The 19,428-nt window shown below is 38.8% G+C and overlaps 1 protein-coding gene across 1 annotated transcript in view; it reads left to right on the top strand.

Moving 5' to 3' along the window:
* The first annotated feature begins 17,720 nt into the window (after window positions 1-17,720).
* The window catches only part of LOC133061463 (hepatitis A virus cellular receptor 1-like), a 33,757-nt gene continuing 32,049 nt past the window's right edge, over window positions 17,721-19,428 (top strand). Inside the window, exon 1 of the mRNA XM_061149472.1 lies at window positions 17,721-17,892. The gene's annotated coding sequence lies outside the window, so the exon portion shown is untranslated. The remainder of the gene's footprint in view (window positions 17,893-19,428) is intronic.

The following is a 19,428-nucleotide window of genomic DNA, read 5'->3' as shown; positions in this document are numbered from 1 at the left end:
TCCTGAACCCCCCCTCTCACCTTCCTCCCCATCCCATCCCTCTGGGTCATCCCAGTGCACCAGCCCCTAGCACCCTGTCTCATGCATCAAACCTGGACTGGCAATTCGTTTCACATGTGATAATATACATGTTTCAATGCCATTCTCCCAAATCATCCCACCCTCGCCCTCTCCCACAGAGTCCAAAAGACTGTTGTATATATCTGTGTCTCTTTTGCTGTCTCACATATAGGGTTATTGTTACCATCTTTCTAAATTCCATATATATGCATTAGTATACTTACTGGTGCTGTTCTTCCTGGCTTACTTCACTCTGTATAATAGGCTTCAGTTTCATCCACCTGATTAGAACTGATTCAAAATTATTCTTTTTAATGGCTGAGAAATATTCCATTGTGTATATGTACCACAGCTTTCTTAATTCATCTACTGATGGACATCTAGGTTGCTTCCATGTCCTGGCTATTATAAACAGTGCTGCAATGAACATTGGGGTGCATGTGTCTTTCTCAATTCTGGTTTCCTTGGTGTGTATGCCCAGGAGTGGGATTGCTGGGTCATATGGCAGTTCTATTTCCAGTTTTTTAAGGAATCTCCACACTGTTCTCCATAGTGGCTGTACTAGTTTGCCTTCCCACCAACAGCGTAAGAGGGTTCCCTTTTCTGCACACCCTCTCCAGCATTTATTGCTTGTAGACTTTTGGATAGCAGCCATGCTAACTGGCGAGAGATAGTGCCTCATAGAGGTTTTGATTTGCATTTCTCTGATAATGAGTGATGTTGAGCATCTTTTCATGTGTTTGTTAGCCATCTGTATGTCTTCTTTGGAGAAATGTCTGTTTAGTTCTTTGGTCCATGTTTTTGATTTGGTCGTTTATTTTTCTAGAATTGAGCTGCAGGAGTTGCTTGTATATAGTTGAGATTAATTCTTTGTCAGTTGCTTCATTTGCTATTATTTTCTCCCAATCTAAAGGCTGTTTTTTCACCTTGCTTATAGTTTCCTTTGTTGTGCAGAAGCTTTTAAGTTTAATTATGTCCCATTTGTTTATTTTTGCCTTTATTTCCAGTACTCTTGGAGGTGAGTCATAGAGGATCCTGCTGTGATTTATGTCGGAGAGTGTTTTGCCTATGTTCTCCTCTAGGACTTTTATAGTTTCTGGTCTTACATTTAGATCTTTAATCCATTTTGAGTTTATTTTTGTGTATGGAGTTAGAAAGTGTTCTAATTTCATTCTCTTACAAGTGGTTGACCAGTTTCCCCAGCACCACTCGTTAAAGAGATTGTCTTTTCTCCATTGTATTCTTCCCTCCTTTGTCGAAGATAAGGTCTCCATAGGTGCGTGGATTTATCTCTGGGCTTTCTATTTTGTTCCATTGATCTATATTTCTGTCTTGGTGCCAGAACCATACTGTCTTGATGACTGTAGCTTTGTAGTAGAGCCTGAAGTCAGGCAGATTGATTCATCCAGTTCCATTCTTCTTTCTCAAAATTGCTTTGGCTATTTGAGATTTTTCGTATTTCCATACAAATTGTGAAATTATTTGTTCTAGTTCTATGACAAGTACCGTTGGTAGCTTGATAGGGATTGCCTTGAATCTATAGATTGCCTTGGGTACTATACTCATTTTCACCATATTGATTCTTCTGATCAATGAACACTGTGTATTTCTCCATCTATTTGATTCTTTCAGCAGCATTTATAGTTTTTTATATATAGGTCTTCTGTTTCTTTAGGTAGATATATTCCTAAGTATTTTATTCTTTTCGTTGCAATGATGAATGGAATTGTTTCCTTAATTTCTCTGTTTTCTCATTGTTAGTGTATAGGAATGCAAGGGATTTCTGTGTGTTGATTTTACATCCTGCAACTTTACTATATTCATTAATTAGGTCTAGTAATTTTCTGGTGGTGTTTTTAGGGTTTTCTATGTAGAGGATCATGTCATCTGCAAACAGTGAGAGTTTTACTTCTTCTTTTCCAACCTGGATTTCTTTTATTTCTTTTTCTGCTCTGATTGCTGTGGCCAAAACTTCCAAAGCTATGTTGAATAGTAGTGGTGAAAGTGGGCACCCTTGTCTTTTTCCTGACCTTAGGGGAAATACTTTCAATTTTTCACCATTGAGGATACTGTTTGCTGTGGCTCTGTCATATATAGCTTTTATTATGTTGAGGTATGTTCTTTCCATTCCTGCTTTTTGGAAGGTTTTTTTTTTTTTTTTTATCATAAATGGATGTTGAATTTTGTCAAATGCTTTCTCTGCATCTATTGAGATAATCGTATGGTTTTTATCTTTCAATTTGTTAATGTGTGTGTATTACATTGATTGATTTGTGGATATTGAAGAATGCTTGCATCCTTGGGATAAAGCCCACTTGGTCAAGATATATGATCTTTTTAATATGTTGTTGTATTCTGTTTGCTAGAATTTTGTTAAGGATTTTTGCATCTATGTTCATCAGTGATATTAGCCTGTCGTTTTCTTTTTTTGTGGCATCTTTGTCTGGTTTTGGTGTTAGGGTGATGGTGGCCTCATAGAATGAGTTTGGAAGTTTACCTTCCTCTGCAACTTTTTGGAAGAGTTTGAGCAGGATAGGTGTTAGCTCTTCTCTAAATTTTTGGTAGAATTCAGCTGTGAAGCCATCTGGTTCTGGGCTTTTGTTTGCTGGAAGATTTCTGATTACAGTGTCAATTTCCATGCTTGTCATATATCTGTTGAGATTTTCTATTTCTTCCTGGTTCAGCTTTGGAAAGTTGTACTTTTCTAAGAATTTGTCCATTTCATCCAAGTTGTCCATTTTATTGGCATATAGTTGCTGATAGTAGTCTCTTATGATCCTTTGTATTTCTGTGTTGTCTGTTGGGATCTCTCCATTTTCATTTCTACTTTTGTTGATTTGATTCTTCTCCCTTTGTTTCTTGATGAGTCTGGCTAACCGTTTGTCAATTTTATTTATCTTCTCAAAGAACGAGCTTTTGGCTTTGTTGATTTTTGCTATGGTCTCTTTTCTTTCCTTTGCGTTTATTTCTGCCCTAATTTTTAAGATTTCTTTCCTTCTACTAACCCTGTGGTTCTTCATTATTCCTTTTCTAGTTGTTTTAGGTGTAGAGTTAGATTATTTATTTGACTTTTTTCTTGTTTCTTGAGGTAAGCCTGTATTGTATGAACCTTCCCCTTAGCCCTGCTTTCACAGTGTCCCATAGGTTTTGGGTTGCTGTGTTTTCATTTTCATTCATTTCTATGCATATTTTGATTTCTTTTTTGATTTTTTCTGTGATTTGTTCGTTATTCAACAGCATGTTGTTCAGCCTACATGTATTGGAACTTTTAATAGTTTTTCTCCTCTTATTGATATCTAATCTTGCTGCATTGTGATCAGAAAAGATGCTTGGAATGATTTCAGTTTTTTTTTTTTTTTTTTTTTAATTTACTAAGGCTATATTTATGGCCCAGGACGTAATCTATCCTGGAGAAGGTTCCATGTGCACTTGAGAAAAAGGTGAAATTCATTGTTTGGGGGTGAAATGTTCTATAGATATCAGTTAAGTCTAACTGGTTTATTGTATCATTTAAAGTTTGTGCCTCCTTGTTAATTTTCTGTCTAGTGATCTATCCATACGTGTGAGTGGGGATATTAAAGTCTCCCACTATTATTGTGTTACTGTTACTTTTCCCTTTCATACTTGTTAGCATTTGTCTTACATATTGTGGTGTTCTTATGTTGGGTGCATATATATTTATGATTGTTATATATTCTTCTTGGAATGATCCTTTGATCAACGTAGTGTACTTCTTTGTCTCTTCTCATAGCCTTTGTTTTAAAGTCTATTTTATCTGATATGAGTATTGCTACTCCTGCTTTCTTTTGGTCTCTGTTTGCATGGAATATCTTTTTCCAGCCCTTCACTTTCAGTCTGTAAGTGTCACTTGTTTCAAGGTGGGTCTCTTATAGACAACATATATAGGGGTCTTGTTTTTGTATCTATTCAGTAGTCTTTGATTTTGTTTGGGGCATTCAACCCACTTACATTTAAGGTAATTATTGATAAGTATGATCCCATTGCCATTTACTTTGTTGTTTTGGGTTCAAGTTTATAGAACCTTTCTGTGTTTCCTATCTAGAGAAGATCCTTTAGCATTTGTTGGAGAGCTGGTTTGGTGGTGCTGAATTCTCTCAGCCTCTGCTTGTCTCTAAAGCTTTTGTTTTTTCCTTCATATTTCAGTGAGATCCTTGCTGGGTACAGTAATCTGGGCTGTATTTTTTTTCTCATCACTTTAAGTATGTCTTGCCATTCCCTTCTGGCCTGAGGAGTTTCTATTGAAAGATCAGCTGTTATCCTTATGGGAATCCCCCTGTGTGTTAATTGTTGTTTTTCCCTTGCTGCTTTTAATATCTGTTCTTTGTGTTTGATCTTTGTTAATTTGATTAATATGTGTCTTGGTGTGTTTCGCCCTGGGTTTATCCTGTTTGGGACTCTCTTGGTTTCTTGGACTTGGGTGTCTATTTCCTTCCCCATTTTAGGGAAGTGTTCAACTATTCTCTCCTCAAGTATTTTCTCATGGTCTTTCTGTTTGTCTTCTTTGTCTGGGACTCCTATGATTCAAATATTGGGGCGTTTAACATTGTCCCAGAAGTCTCTGAGGTTGTCCTCATGTCTTTTAATTCTTTTTTCTTTTTTCCTCTCTGTTTCACTTATTTCTAACATTCTATCTTCTACCTCACTTATTCTATCTTCTGCCTCCGTTATTCTACTGTTGGCTCCCTCCAGAGGGTTTTTGATCTCATTTATTGCATTATTCATTATATATTGACTCTTTTTTATTTCTTCCAGGTCCTTGTTAAACATTTCTTGCATCTTCTGATCCTTGTCTCCAGGCTGTTTATCTGTAACTCCATTTTGCTTTCAATATTTTGGATCATTTTCACTGTCATTATTTTGAATTCTTTATCAGGTAGATTCCCTATCTCTTCCTCTTTTGTTTGGTTTTGTGGGCATTTATCCTGTTCCTTTACCTGCTGGGTATGTCTCTGCCTTTCTGTCTTGTTTATATTGCTGTGTTTGGGGTGGCCTTTCTGTATTCTGGCAGTTTGTGGTTCCTCTTTATTTAGAAGTTCCTTTCTGTGGGTGGGGTTGGATGGGTGGCCTGTAAGGTTTCCTGGTTAGGGAAGCTTGTGTCAGTGTTCTGGTTGGTGGAGCTGGATTTCTTCTCTTTTGAATGCAATGAAGTGTCCAGAAGTGAGTTTTGAGATGTCAGTGGGTTTGGTGTGACTTTGGGCAGCCTGTATATTGAAGCTCAGGGCTATGTTCCTGTGTTGCTGGAGAATTTGTGTGGTATGTCTTGCTTTGGAACTTGTTGGCCCTTGGGTGGTGCTTGGTTTCAGTGTAGGTATGGAGGCTTTTGATGAGCTCATTGATTAATGTTCCCTAGAGTCAGGAGTTCTCTGTTGTTCTCAGGATTTGGACTTAAGCCTCCTGCCTCTGGTTTTCAGTCTTATTTTACAGTAGCATCCAGACTTCTCCATCTATACAGCACCAATGATAAAACATCCAGGTTAATGATGAAAAGTTTCCCCCAGTATGGGACACCCGGAGAAGTACACAGAGTTACATGAAGAAGAGAAGAGGGAGGAGGGAGATAGAGGTGACCAGGAGGAGAAGAGGGGTTATCACAAGGGGAGAGCACAAGCTAGCCAGTCTGGATCCTCAGAGATGTTCATGGAGTTACACAGAGAAGAGAAGAGGGAGGAAGGAGACAGGTGGCCAGGAGGGTAAAAGGGGGAATCAAAAGGAGAGAGACAGATCCAGCCAGTAATCAGTTCCCTAAGTGTTCTCCACAGCCCAGAAGACACAAAGAGATTCACATAGTTGGGTAGAGAAGAGAAGGGGGAGGGAGGAGATAGAGGCGATCTAGTGGAGAAAAAGGAGAGTCAAAAGGGGGAGAGAGCAATCAGGCCAGTAATCTCGCTCCCAAGTAAATATGGGTACTGAAGATTGGGTTCTTAAAGGTACAAAATTGATAACAAATACCAAATTGCAAAGATTAAAAATCTAGAGGTTACAGTCTCAAAAATACAATATTAAAAAAACAAAACAGTCACAAAAATTATAATATATATATATATATATATATATATATATATATGAACTTTGCTTTAAAAATTGAATCTTTTTTTTTTTTTTTTGCAAGGTAATAATAGGTTATAAAATGAAAATTAAAGGGGTAAAGGAGGACTTGAAAATTAGAAAAAAATTTAAGAAAATTTAAAAAATGATAATAGTAAAGCATATATCTAGGACTTTCTCTGGAGCTGTTGCAGACAGTGTGGGGTCAGTTCATTTTCAGATAGTTCCTTGATCCAGCTAATACTCCTCAAGATCTATAGGCCCCTTCCTATGTAGTCGGTGGTAACTACAGGGTTTTCATCTATTGCACCGTCACTTCCAAGGTGGTTCCCTCTGTTTATTTTAGCTTCTTCTGTTTGCTGGTCTCTTCCTTGTCTAATTTCTGCCCTGACACAAGGCGGTGGTGGTGGTCACATTTTTAGGCTCACTTGTTCATTCGTGCTATGGCGAGGGAGGAAAACTGCAAACAAGTATCGCTGGCCTGTGTGGGGAGTGCTCTCAGTGTCCTGCCACACTGAGTTTGCCCCTGCTCATGGTGTGTGTGCTTTCCCAGTCTACACTGCTCAGGCTCTAGGTTGCTCTGCCGGGAACTGTCTGTGGTGGGCCCTGGGTTGCATGCACTTCCCAGGTCTAAGCCGCTCAGGTTCAGGTTCTGGGGTACTCCACAAAGGCACAGACTTGGTTGGGCCTGCGTTTTCTGCCCTTCCCAGGTCCGAGCAGCCCAGGTGGCCAGGTATTTGGAGAGCACAGTTGCCCGCCCCCCATTGGAGGCTTTGTCTTAACGCCTCCCCTGTCCCAACCCCTCGGTTTTCTGGGTGTACAAGGGGCACGCCTTCTCAGGTGTGCTGTGTGTCTCTTCTGGGGAGCTGATCTCTGGTTGTGACCCTTCCAGTGGATGTCAACCATCCAGAATCCCAAGAAGTCTTGGTTAGCAACGAAGCCTGCTTGCAGTTTGGTAGAGGATGCCTTTCTGGGGTCGCGATTGCCCCCTTCCGGCTCTGGCTGCCCTCGCCTGCCTGTCTTCGGTGGGGATGGGCCAGTCCATAGTTGGCTATTTCTGCTCAGTCCTTTGTTCTGTGAGGGGGCCTGGTGATGTCTCAGGTTAGGGCTTTTCGCAGGATAGCTATCCCACAGTCTGGGAAGCTATCTCAAGTTCAGTTCAGTTCAGTTCAGTCGCTCAGTCCTGTCCGACTCTTTGCGACCTCATGAATCGCAGCATGCCAGGCCTCCCTGCCCATCACAAACTCCTGGAGTTTACTCAAACACATGTCGATCGAGTCGGTGATGCCATCCAGCCATCTCATCCTCTGTCGTCCCCTTCTCCTCCTGCCCCCAATCCCTCCCAGCATCAGGGTCTTTTCAATGAGTCATCTCTTCACATGAGGTGGCCAAAGTACTGGAGTTTCAGCTTCAGCATCAGTCCTTTCAATGAGCACCCAGGACTGATCAGCTTTAGGATGGACTGGCTGGATCTCCTTGCAGTCCAAGGGACTCTCAAGAGTCTTCTCCAACACCACAGTTCAAAAGCATCAATTTTTCGGTGCTCAGATTTCTTCACAGTCCAACTCTCACATCCATACATGACTGCTGGAAAAACCATAGCCTTGACTAGATGGATTTTTTTTGGCAAAGTAATGTTTCTGCTTTTTAATATGCTATCTAGGTTGGTCATAACTTTCCTTCCAAATTAGTTCCCTCAGATTGCCACTGGGGCATGTAGGCCTGGTCTTTATCCTAAGCAATGCAGCCTGTGCCTCCTTGTCCAGCCCCTGCTTGCCAGTGGCCAATGCGAGCATCAGGGGTGCTTCTCTGCTGGGAGTTGCCGTTAGGCATGTAATCTCCTTTTGAAGAAAATGGGCTGCCTTTCTGGGTGCCTGATGTCCTCTGCCAGCATTCAGAAGTTTTGTGAAATTTGCTCAGCCTTCAGATGTTCTTCTGATGAATTTTTGGGAGAGAAAGTGGTCTCCCCATCCTATTCCTCTGCCATCTTACAACTGCCCCCAAAATGTTTTTTTTACTGGCTCTGATTCTTATCTCTAATGGTTTAATTCTCAAATGTAAGTTATTTGATGGTACTTCTCTTTCCCTATGATAAGGAACTGTTAATATAGGAACCAACCCAAAACTAGATATCATAATTATTAGCTTATATCAATTAGAATGAACACTCTTTAGTCCTTTCAAACCACAGGATTAATAATAGCTCATTATTAGTAATAGCTCACTGATTAAAAATCAGTGCTTACCATGTAACAAGCATGTTTTTATATTTATCATCATCACCCTCTTATAAGGTAGGTAGTACTGTTATCCCCATTTTTTACAGCAGAGGAGAGTAACACTTAGAGATGGTAAACTTTCAAGGTTTTCTCAAGGTTTCAGAATCAGTAAGTGGCAAAGCTGTAATTCAGATTCAGGCAGATTGATTCTAGTACCTGTTTTCTTATTTTGTAAAGAACATAAATCTTTTAAATTCATGAATCAATAATCACTTCCTTCTATGCATTTTCTATCTTATTTATTTCTTATGTGTGGTTCTTTAAAGAGGGGTAGCAGGTTCCTTTAACACTGGGTCATGGTCAAGTTTGCAGCATTTGTTATTTTCCTCCATTGTGGCACTCAGCAAACGTTTTACTTCTCAGTTACTTATGTTTATTTTTAAAAAATAATTACAATTTGTATGAGATAAACTGTATATTTAAAATGTGTCACTTAATGAACTTTTGTAGATGATTTCACTCAGGAAACCATCACCACAATCAATGACCAAACACTTCCATCACTCCGAAAGCCTCACGTACTTTAATAATTGTGATATATTCTCTTCTCTTTGGGGCAGAGGCCAAGGAATTATACCTCTATTATTTTAGTAGCCTTTCTTACTCATCTGTAAACATCAACTGTGTGTAGGATTACAAATGATTCCAAAACTTCCCAGGACTGAAGAGGGGGTCCGAATACCTGGGCTTTCAGTGCTAAAACTGGGACAGTCCAGGGAAAACAGGGATGAGCTGTTCATCCTGTGTGGCTTAAAGCTTCCAGATGCTTTATGTGCATTAAATCCTCATAATTACCATGTTGAAAAAGGTACTAATATTATTCTCATTTACCAGTTGGAGAGCCATTGTGTTGAAAGGTTAAGTAACTTTTAGTGCAAGGTGACAGTTAATTGATTAAGGATTTGAAACCAAGGCTATCCTGCTTACCTTTTTTGTTATTCTGCTGTTAATGGTAAATGAATTGTTCAGAAGAATAAGCTACTCAATCCCACTTACCTGAGTTTATAGAGAGGTAGCAGTGGAGTTTGGGAATTGACCACATGAATATGGAGTCTACAGGTTGATAAGGAGCATTGATAACACCCACTTTTTTCAGTTCTGCCAAGGGCTGTTTATTGGGAACCGTTATGGTTTGTGTAAAAGGGTTTGGAAAGAGGTTGATGAGGAGTAGGAGAAGTCATGTTTTGTACACACATGTGATTACTGCCAAAACTCAAAACATGACTACTTAGTAGAATAGATGGGAAAGTTGTGTACAATTTGCAGTCTTTTCCCTAGAAGCTGCTAGAGAAAATCACACAACCGGGGTGACATATTTTTAATCATGACATCAAAGCCATAAATTGGCACTAAGAAATGTGCAGCAATCTTGTATCTTCTTAGTGCAGTGTCTGAGATGAGCATCACATATTTCACTGCTGCTCAAACCTCCCTGCCTTCTCACTGCACTGATGAAGTGTTAAAAGCCTGTTTCAACTACTTTGCCATAGCCATCACTTCCTTCTCCCTTTGATCACTTTCTCCAGAATCATCTCTCTCTCCATTCCTCTTTATGCTTTTTTTTATTAGCATAAAAATAAGATCACAAGATCTAGTTCACACATTTCTCTCCAGCTACTCCCGTTTCTCTCCCTTCCTTCACAGGCATATTTCTCAGATGAGTTATTCCTACATTTCATTCCTCTGTACTCTTCAAACACCCTGACCCCCCATTTAGCTTCTACACTGAATTGCCATGGAAATAGTTTTAGTTCAAGCTCAGTGATCTCCATTTTGAAAACCCAGTAGACACCACTGTCTTCAATGCAGTACATCCAGCTTTCAGTAATATTCAACTCACTTGACCCCTACTCATTCCAAAGAAGTCTTCCTTCTCTTGACTTCTGAAGCACCACTCTTACTTTGGCCACTCCTTTTCAGTCATTTTTATTATTTTCTCTTATTCAGCATGATCTTTAGGTGTTGAAGTTCCCCAGAGCTGGTGTTTTTCCTCTCTCCATACCCTCTGGTTGATGATATCCTATATTTCCATAGACTTAAATGTCATCCTTAGTTTCTGTCTTCAGCACTCAAGGGTATTGTTACTGATTGTCCAGCTGTTCAGGTGTCATCTCCACTTATTTGTCTCCCACCTTAATGTGTCCAAAAAGGAGCTCTAGAGTCTATATTCTACCTTTTTAAAACCCTACCCCTCCTTGCTGGGTCTTCATCATAGTGTTTCACTAGCATCCAACTGGTTGCCTGAGCTAGAAGCCATCCTTGAATTCTCTCCTTCTTCACTCCTAACACACAATCCCAACTACATACAATCCAACTTCAATTCTTGCACTTTTCCCAAAACATATCTAAAATTCATTCATGATTCTGTGCCTCTCTGTCACTGCCTTACTCTGAGGCAGTTCATGACTTACCTGCTCTTTTTTTCATACGTCCTTTTAGTTCATTCTCCACATAGCAACCAAAGTGATTTTCTTGAAACCCAGTTATATCACATTTCTGGCCTTCAGTTATTTCTTATGTCTTAGGATAAAACCCAAGCTCCTGATTATGACTTCTAGGGTCCTGTAGTATCTAGCCCAGCCTCCATTTCAGACCTCATCTTGTGCCACTCTTTTATTCCAGTCATGCTTTCAGTTTCAGCCACTTATCACCATCTTTACCAGGGCTTTACTCAATCCAGAATGCTCACCCTGGTTCTTCATTTGGCTGACTCATTCTCTTCTTTCAGAACTGAGCTTAAAGGTCATCTTAGTGGTATGTATCTGTTCATTCCATACTCCTAATTTATCTCTCCTCCCCTTTTCCCTTTGGCAACCATGTTTGTCTTCTGTGTCTATGAGCCTGTTTCTGTTTTGTAAATAAAACTATTTGCAATGTTTTTAGTTTTCACATATAAATGATACAATATCTGTCTTTGTCTGTCTTATTTCACTCAGTATGATAATCTCTAGGTTAATCCATTTTGCTGCAGCACTTTTCTTTCTGTCACATCACAGTTTGAAATTATGTTTTCTATTTACTTTTTTTTCTTAAATGCCTCCCCACTGGAAGACAAGCTTAATGATGTCAGGGCTCATAATTCATTTTTTGTGTCCCTCGTGCTTAGCATACTACCAGGTATGTAGGAGGCACTCCCTACATTTGTTAAAAATGAAAACACATCTTTATTACTTTCTACCACAGTTTATGTAATAAACCAAGACACATATCAGTTGTTTCATGTAAGTCAATCTTAATTGGTAGACCAGATTTCCCTAAACAATCTGCCTCCAGTTAGCCTGTTTTGTTTTTTATCTCATTTATTTTATTAGAGCATTTTAAATTGACTTTTCTTTGCCTTTCTGCTTAGGGTATTCTGATAGAAAAGAGAAGATACAAAATTCCAGGTAAGAATAATGTGTAGGGGAGGAGAAGGTGGGAATCTTGGATGACCCTTCAGCTGATTGAGCACCTACAACACCCAGGTTCTAGGTGGCCATTGTTTCCAGAAGTGAACAAGAAGCTCAGAATCTACTCTCAGAACTTTTTATAACCCAGCCTGGTTCTTCTTAACTCTGATTGCCTATTAGAATCACCTAGGGCACTTAAACATATTTGTCTACCCCAGAGCAAATGAATCAGAATCTTTGGGGAATAAGGTCTGATCATAGTGAAAAAGTGAAAGAGTTAGTTGCTCCGTTGTATCCGACTCTATGTGGCCCCATGAACTGTAGCCCACCAGGTTCCTCTGTCCTTGGAATTCTCTGGGAATGAATACTGGAGTGGGTGGCCATTCCCTTCTCCAGGGGATCTTCCCCACTCAGGGATCAAACTCGGGTCTCTTGCATTGCAGGCAGATTCTTTACTATCTGAGCCACAAGGGAACTCTTATTGTTCTAAAGACTTTCTAGGTAATTGTAATGTACAAACAGAGTTGGAAACTGCTTGTCTATAATGTTGCATAATTAGTCTCCATTCCTAATTACAGTATACTACACACACACAAAGCTTATATAACTTTTACTGGGTTTCTGTGACATTTGGTACATGGGCAGAATGAAATATATTTTAAGAAAAAAATGATTCTGTCCACTGAATACTATCTGAACCACTAGTAATTTTAGACTAAGTCCAGGTGGTGCTAGCGGTGAAGAACCTGCCTGTCAGTGCAGGAGACATAAGAGATGCAGGTTCACTCCATGGGTCGGGAAGATCCCCTGGAAGAGGGCATGGCAACCCACTCTTGCCTGGAGAATCCCATGGACAGAGGAGCCTGGAAGGCTACAGTCACTAGGATCATAAACAGTTGGACATGGCTGAAGTGACTTAGCATTCACACACACTAGATGGTATAGTTAGGAGGACAAAATAGCCTGCAGTAAAAACGTCAAATAAGACTAAAGAGAACATTTAATCATCATGTCTTTAGATGATCTCTAACCAGTATTTATTAGAGTTGAAACCTGAAATGTTGTAATATCAATTGGTAATATTTACATTTACATGTACTACCAGTTCATTCTTTATGAAATTATTGGGTTAGTGTTGTATTTCTACCTATAAATGTAAACTCCATAGAAAATTAGGAACTTATCCGCCACATTAACAACTGTGTTTCCTAGTGCATACCTGGTTCTTAACACACTTCATAAATATTTGAGGATTGAATGGATAAATGTTCCTTACAGCAGCCCTGTGAGAGAAAATTACTTCTTCCCATTGCATAGATGAGGACCCTAACACATAAGTTTACTGATATACAGCCTCCAGGAGCTTTCTATGTTTTGTTCACTGTTGTATCTCTTGATGCATGGGCTCAGTGTGTAGCACACTAAATAGTTCTTGAATGAATAGATGGAAAAGGTAAATCTGACAGCCTAGATCATATGGATGGCAAGGCAAAGGTAATGGCAACCCACTCCAGTACTCTTGCCTGGGAAATCCCATGGACAGAGGAGCCTGGTGGGCTATAGATCCAAGTCTCACTGGATCCATACACATTCCTTTCACTTTTTGGAATTGTTTAAACCCACATAATAATTAAAATAACAGAGCAATTTGAGCATGTTCTTTGATATTTTGTTACATTTACTTTGTTTCTCACTTTACATATACAATTTTGTTATTTTTCTGAACCATTTGTACAGGTGTTTCAGACTTCTTGACACTTCACATAAACACTTTAGTCTGTACTTCCTCAGAATAAGTATATTCTCTTAGATAACACAATTCCACTTTTATACTTAAGAAATTTCAGATTAATTTGAATTTGTACAGAATATTCCCCAGACTATTTCACTGCTATTTTATGTTTTCCCTTCCTAGTCAGGACCTGATCAAGGATAGTATACTGCCTTAGTTGCTAACTCTTCAGCAAAGCCCGTTCTCTCATTCTATTACATGTTGTCCAGAAAACACTTAACTCAACTACAATACTTTATTTCCACAGCTTCATCACTTTGGCCAACCTTTCTCCTTCAGGGTTGGCAAATACAGCAGCAGAGGGGATGCACCCAGAGGAAAACATCTATATCATTGAGGAAAACGTATATGAAGTGGAGGATCCATACGAGTATTGCTGCTCCGTCAAGAGTGGGCAGCAATCCTAACAGCCTCTGGGCCGCTGCACCTTTCAACGCCACCAGACTCAGCCACTTCATTTTGGGGCTTGGTGTTGTCTTCTTTGAAAACATGAGATGGTTCAGCTGACTGATTTTAGAAATTCTGTCCTTGGCCACCAAGCAGAGTTTTTCCACATTTTACAGATAACTAGCTCACTAGAGGATTGAGCTGGGACCTGTGTGGTAATACACAGGCACTACATTGCCTCTGTGTTCCATCCCCCCAACTCAGAGACTGCTAACTGGGACATTAACGCTCAAGTGGGCTTTTACAGAGAGTAAGAATTCTTAATATGGGAATTCTGGAATTCTAGATATTCAATTACATTTTTGTCCATGAAACTCCTGAAAATACAGGGGTAATTACGTGCTGAGAAATATGTGTGTCTTTTTCCATACAGGAAGTCTAAAGGGGTCACTGATTCTCAAAGAGCTCTGTGATCCACAGAACAGGTTAGGAAACTACTGGAGTAGGACTAGATCGTCTTGATTACCTAAAAGCTTCACGTTTTATACTTCTTTAATGTTGACTCTGCAACAGTAAGTGCCAATGCACAGTTCTCCTTGGTTTCAGTTAAGAAGATGGCCCAGCAAGGCCTGTGGTGTGGCAGATGCTCCTGGAGAAAAGGGAAGTACGATCAGTGTGTGTTGACCAGTTTTGCCTGGGGAAAGGGAAAGGGATATTTCCTCAAAGGGAAAGATCTCTGACTGACTTCTCCATTCATGGAGAAACATGGAGCAGTGTTTTTCGTAAAAGAAGAAGCAATGACTGGGACAGAAATTCTGTTCCCTGGTGGAAAGTAGGTAAAGGTCTCTAGCCATCTTTATTTGTCAGAGTCAGATCCCTTTGTGCTTCGACAATGGTCCTTAAGCTTCAGTGCCAAGATGGTAGAGAGTAGGTCCATCTTGCCTGTTTTTTTCCTCCCCAGTTATGGCACAACTCTTTGTTGTGCCATATGGCACAACATAATAGAGATTTACTTAATATCTTTGGAGTGAGAAAATTAAATAAGCAGAAAGGTAATTTTCTGGAAAAAATTTTCCATTGGAGAGTTCAGATAGAGCTCTTGTTCACTTGTTGGGGAACTCAAAAATACTCTTAAGCCCCTGTTTCTGGTCTTGTCCAGCTCTTAGTTTCTCAGCATCTTCTTTCAGCTCAGGCCCTGGAAGTCTGTTACTCTCCTGTCTTTCTCCTTTCTGCTGGATGAATCAACAGTAGAGACCTGCCTGAAAATGGCCGTCTCCGGGTGATGATTAAACTGCTACTGTGTTGCATGCAAGAGATGTTGGTCACCAAGGATGCAGGCAGCCTGTTGTTACAGTGTCCAGGCTGCATCTAGACAGGATTGGGAAGCATTGGTTTTTTACTGGAGATTTGCAAGGGAGATCATTTTGCAGAGTTTCAGTCAGTGGCTTTTAAACAAGCTGAAAAATTAATCTTAAGTGTTTTTAATTTACGAAATTCTAGATGGAAGAGGTTTCAGAACACATTTAAACCACGTCAATGATTGCCCCACAAAAGGGATTCTTTCTTTTTTGCTTTTTTCTTTCCAAAAGGGATTCTTATCCTAAGAAAATCTTTAAACAAGGATATATATATAAGAACAACTATTGCAACAGTATTTGTGAGAGACTTTTTCCATGATTTGGGGGATAGCTGGTTATTGTGGTATTGTTAACACACTGGAACTGTTAAAAAAAAAAAATTAGGTGGTTTCATCATTGAGTTGTTTTGCTAGTTCAACAGATACTAAGTGCTTACCTTGTGCCAAGTTCTCTGGTGCTGGGATCACAGAGACCAAATAGACACATCCCTGACCCCATGAAATTTGTGACTGATCTGATAGAAAGGAGGGTTTCATTCATTCATTCAGTGAACATGTTTTGGCACCTACTTTGTGCCAGACAGTGTTTTTGTTCCTAGAAATATAGCAGTGAAGGAAACAGACAAAATCCCTAGTTTCACAGAGCTTATGTTACTTGTTAAAGGAGAAATCTATATTGCTAATAAAAAGAAAAAGGTTCTAGAATAGTATAGTTAGTTCTATTTTTTTCTTTTACTGTAAAATATTCCAGAAGTAATTCCAAAGTTAATATGGTTATTCCACAGGGGCAAATAGTCAAGAGTTTCACTTTTTCCTTTTATGTGCTTCTGTAACTGATTGAATCATTTTCTCCATTTTTTTGTAAAAAAAACATTGATTAAGTATGATCGCAGTGTTTTCCTGTCCACCTCCTCCTCATAGAAAGAAATGAAGACTTTGGATAAGTTCAGGGTCACAGTCAGCAGTAGTGTGTAGCATCACTCTAGATGTGTCAAGAGTGGTTCCTGCAGGGATTGGGACCCTGGTTTTCAGGGTAGGATTAACTCTGTATCAGTCATTTGTAATGAGGAAGATGGCAGAAAGATAACAAGTTATCATGGAACCCCCAAAGGGTCTGGGTGATGACAAGTGGTAACTTAATTAAAAACACTTCTTAGAAGTGACTTAGAAAATTTTCTCCCAGATCTCTGCCATAGACACCCACAGGGCCTGAAGAGGTCCCTGATCTTTTCAGACTGAAAATGTAAGATCTTGCCGTATTTTATCTGCCTATCACTTTTAGTGTTAGAATTCCCAAGGCAGAAATTCCAAGTGGTTTGACTTGTCATTCATTTATTTGGGAACATCCCCTGATGCTTATTTCCATTTAAATTTAATTTTCAATTAAGTTTGAATTTTTTTTAACTGCATACAAATTAATTTTGTCTCTAGATTTCTACTGAGAAAGTCTTTCCAGAGGTAAGTAGAGATGCCCTAGATCTGTAATTTTAAATATTTTCATCATTCTTTTCTGGAACTCAGCTAGAAAGAGGGGAAAATGAGAGAGGCAGCTGGAACACTTGGTCAGAGAATTCTCAAGTTTAAGGAGAGCTCAGATTTTAACCAGTTTTCAGTAGCAAAGCTGTGCAGTGGAGAATGAGTCAGAAATGTGACTTTCAAGATTCTAGATCCTCTACATCTTTTTTTCAGTTGTATTGCCTATAATTATAAAGGTCACTCATTTACATAGTAGCAGTTTTCTTTCGTAAATTCTTAGTCAAGCTCCTTCTGCTTATGGTGTGACTCTTTTTCCAGAGAAAGTAGTGATGTTTAAAAAAATTATTTAAGCTATGCAGGTGTGGTTGTGGTGGTAGAATGTCTATTTAAACACCCACATTATTTTTAATATAATTGGTTTGTCAGTGGGTCACCTTTGGAAAATATTTTGTTAGAGCTTTATAGTCTATACTTAACAACATGTTTCATGATAATCTGACATGTTGTCCTTTGTAATTTCTACATTTCATGACTTTTAAACTACATGTAAAATAAAAGTATTTTTACACTGCAATTTTGTGTTTAAATTTATCTTCATTTGACCAGTTCTGAAATAACCATATATCTATATATCTATATCAAATCTGTTTTTAATTTTTTACCCAGTTTTACCTGCCATTCCTACTCATTTGGATGCTGAGTTTAGTTCTTGTTCTGGAAACCTTTAAGCAAAAAGTAACACCTGTATAAATATAGATGAAGGTTGTTATACTAATAATATTGATTTTTGATTCATTTTTTAAATCTCGAAGTTCACGATGACATCTTAGCAAAAATCTCCTGACCTTGGTGTTGCTTTAGTCCGAGGGCTGAAGCAAGGAGCCGATGAGGCAGCAAGGAGCATGTGAAGGGGCTTTGAAAACTTCTAGCTGCCCAGGCCTCGGTGGAGTCCTTGGAGATGTGGCACCATTCCTGTTCTCTGAGCAAGCCTCCTACTGCAGCAACAATTCCTGGTACCTAAGCAGCAGCCAGACAGCTTCTAATCACCAAGGGAGAATCGAGTTTTCAGAATTGTCGGAATTTCAGGTGGGAGCTAAGGAACATGATATTTTTTAATCCTAGCTGCCTTGTTTGAAGCAAATGTGTTTACAAGGAACTGTGGGTAGGTGAATTACTTTACAGCAAGTGCTTTGAGACTCCAGGTAAGAATCTCTAAGCAGAAGATACATCTTGTTAGAGTGCTTGTTTTCCTCACTGTTGTTTTTTTTAAGATTTTATTTTGAACTAATTTGAGATTTGCAGAAAAATTACATTGATAGTACAGAGTTCCTATATTCAGCATTTTTTTTTTCTTTTTTTTTTTTTTTTGCTGTTGTTAACAGCTACAACTGTGGTACCATTTATCAAAACTAAGAAATTAAGACTGACACGTAATATTAACTAAACTATATATTTTGTTTGGATTCCTTCTCTGATTTTTAAAATTTTAAATTAAGTGCTTTCTGAAAAATAATTAAAGGTGCAAATCCCTATTTCCTGTCCTCTCCATCAAAATTTTTCCCCAGTACCACTCCCCAGGAACAGACCTAGGTCAGCACTGTCCAGTAGAAATGCAGTGTTTTTGTTTTCTTTCTTGTTGTTGTTCTGGTTTTTTTTTTTTCCCTTCATTTTAAGTCTTTACAGTTCAGTGAGTATTTTCCACTTAGAGGACATCTCCATTCTGACTAGTCACTTTTTAAGTGCTCAATAGGCACATGTGGCTAGTGGCGCTAGATTTTGGAAAGTTCTGGGCTATTCTCTTATTTTCTCTCTCTCTCTTTCATTCATACACACACACGGTAACCTAATTTTTTCCACTACTTACAGAAGCTCATCATTCCCTGTGACAATGGGACAACAGCCTTTACTTAGACAGCTATATGGTATTAAGTAGGACAAAGGTGCTTAATCTATTAAATCACTTCCCCACACATAGATGTTTAGTTTTTTTTTTTCCCCCAGTTCAAATATACAAAAACCTATGTGCATTTGTATACTTCCAATATTTATGATTCTGGACATGGAATTGTTGTGTCAAAGGATATGATTGTATTTGAAGAATCATGACAATAGAACAATAGTATATTTTTAAAGAAATATACCATTCAGTATATGACTAAATGTATGTTTTTTCTGAAGGCAGTCATTTTTGAAAGCAATTTATTTCAATAGTATTCCTTTCACTCGAAATAATTCATTTTTGATTTTTGACGTTTGAAGTTTTGAAATTTTAAAATGTCAACATTGTTTAGCAACATAGCTAGTTAACAAACAGAGGGTTCTGTTGTCAGTGTGGTAACTCCCAATGTTCACTACAAATGTAGTGCCTTGACAAAACTTTTGACAAAGCTCAGCATACATTTTGAATAACTTCTACTAGCACAGGAGTTCAACAGGTGTGCAAGTCTTGCAGTGGGCTTGGTTTGGAAGAGTACTGAGTCTTTCAGAAAATTCCCTTAACCTTATCTGATGAAAGCCCAGTGCTATCATTTTTTTTTTGTTTTTTGATCCACCCATCTTCCCTAATGGATGCAGAGGAAATGACTTGCAATCATGTGATAATGCAGGAAGGAACATAGCTAA

This window comes from Dama dama, chromosome 9 (assembly GCF_033118175.1).
Source record: "Dama dama isolate Ldn47 chromosome 9, ASM3311817v1, whole genome shotgun sequence".
NCBI lineage: Eukaryota > Metazoa > Chordata > Mammalia > Artiodactyla > Cervidae > Dama > Dama dama.
This window is presented reverse-complemented; position numbering and strand designations above follow the sequence as displayed.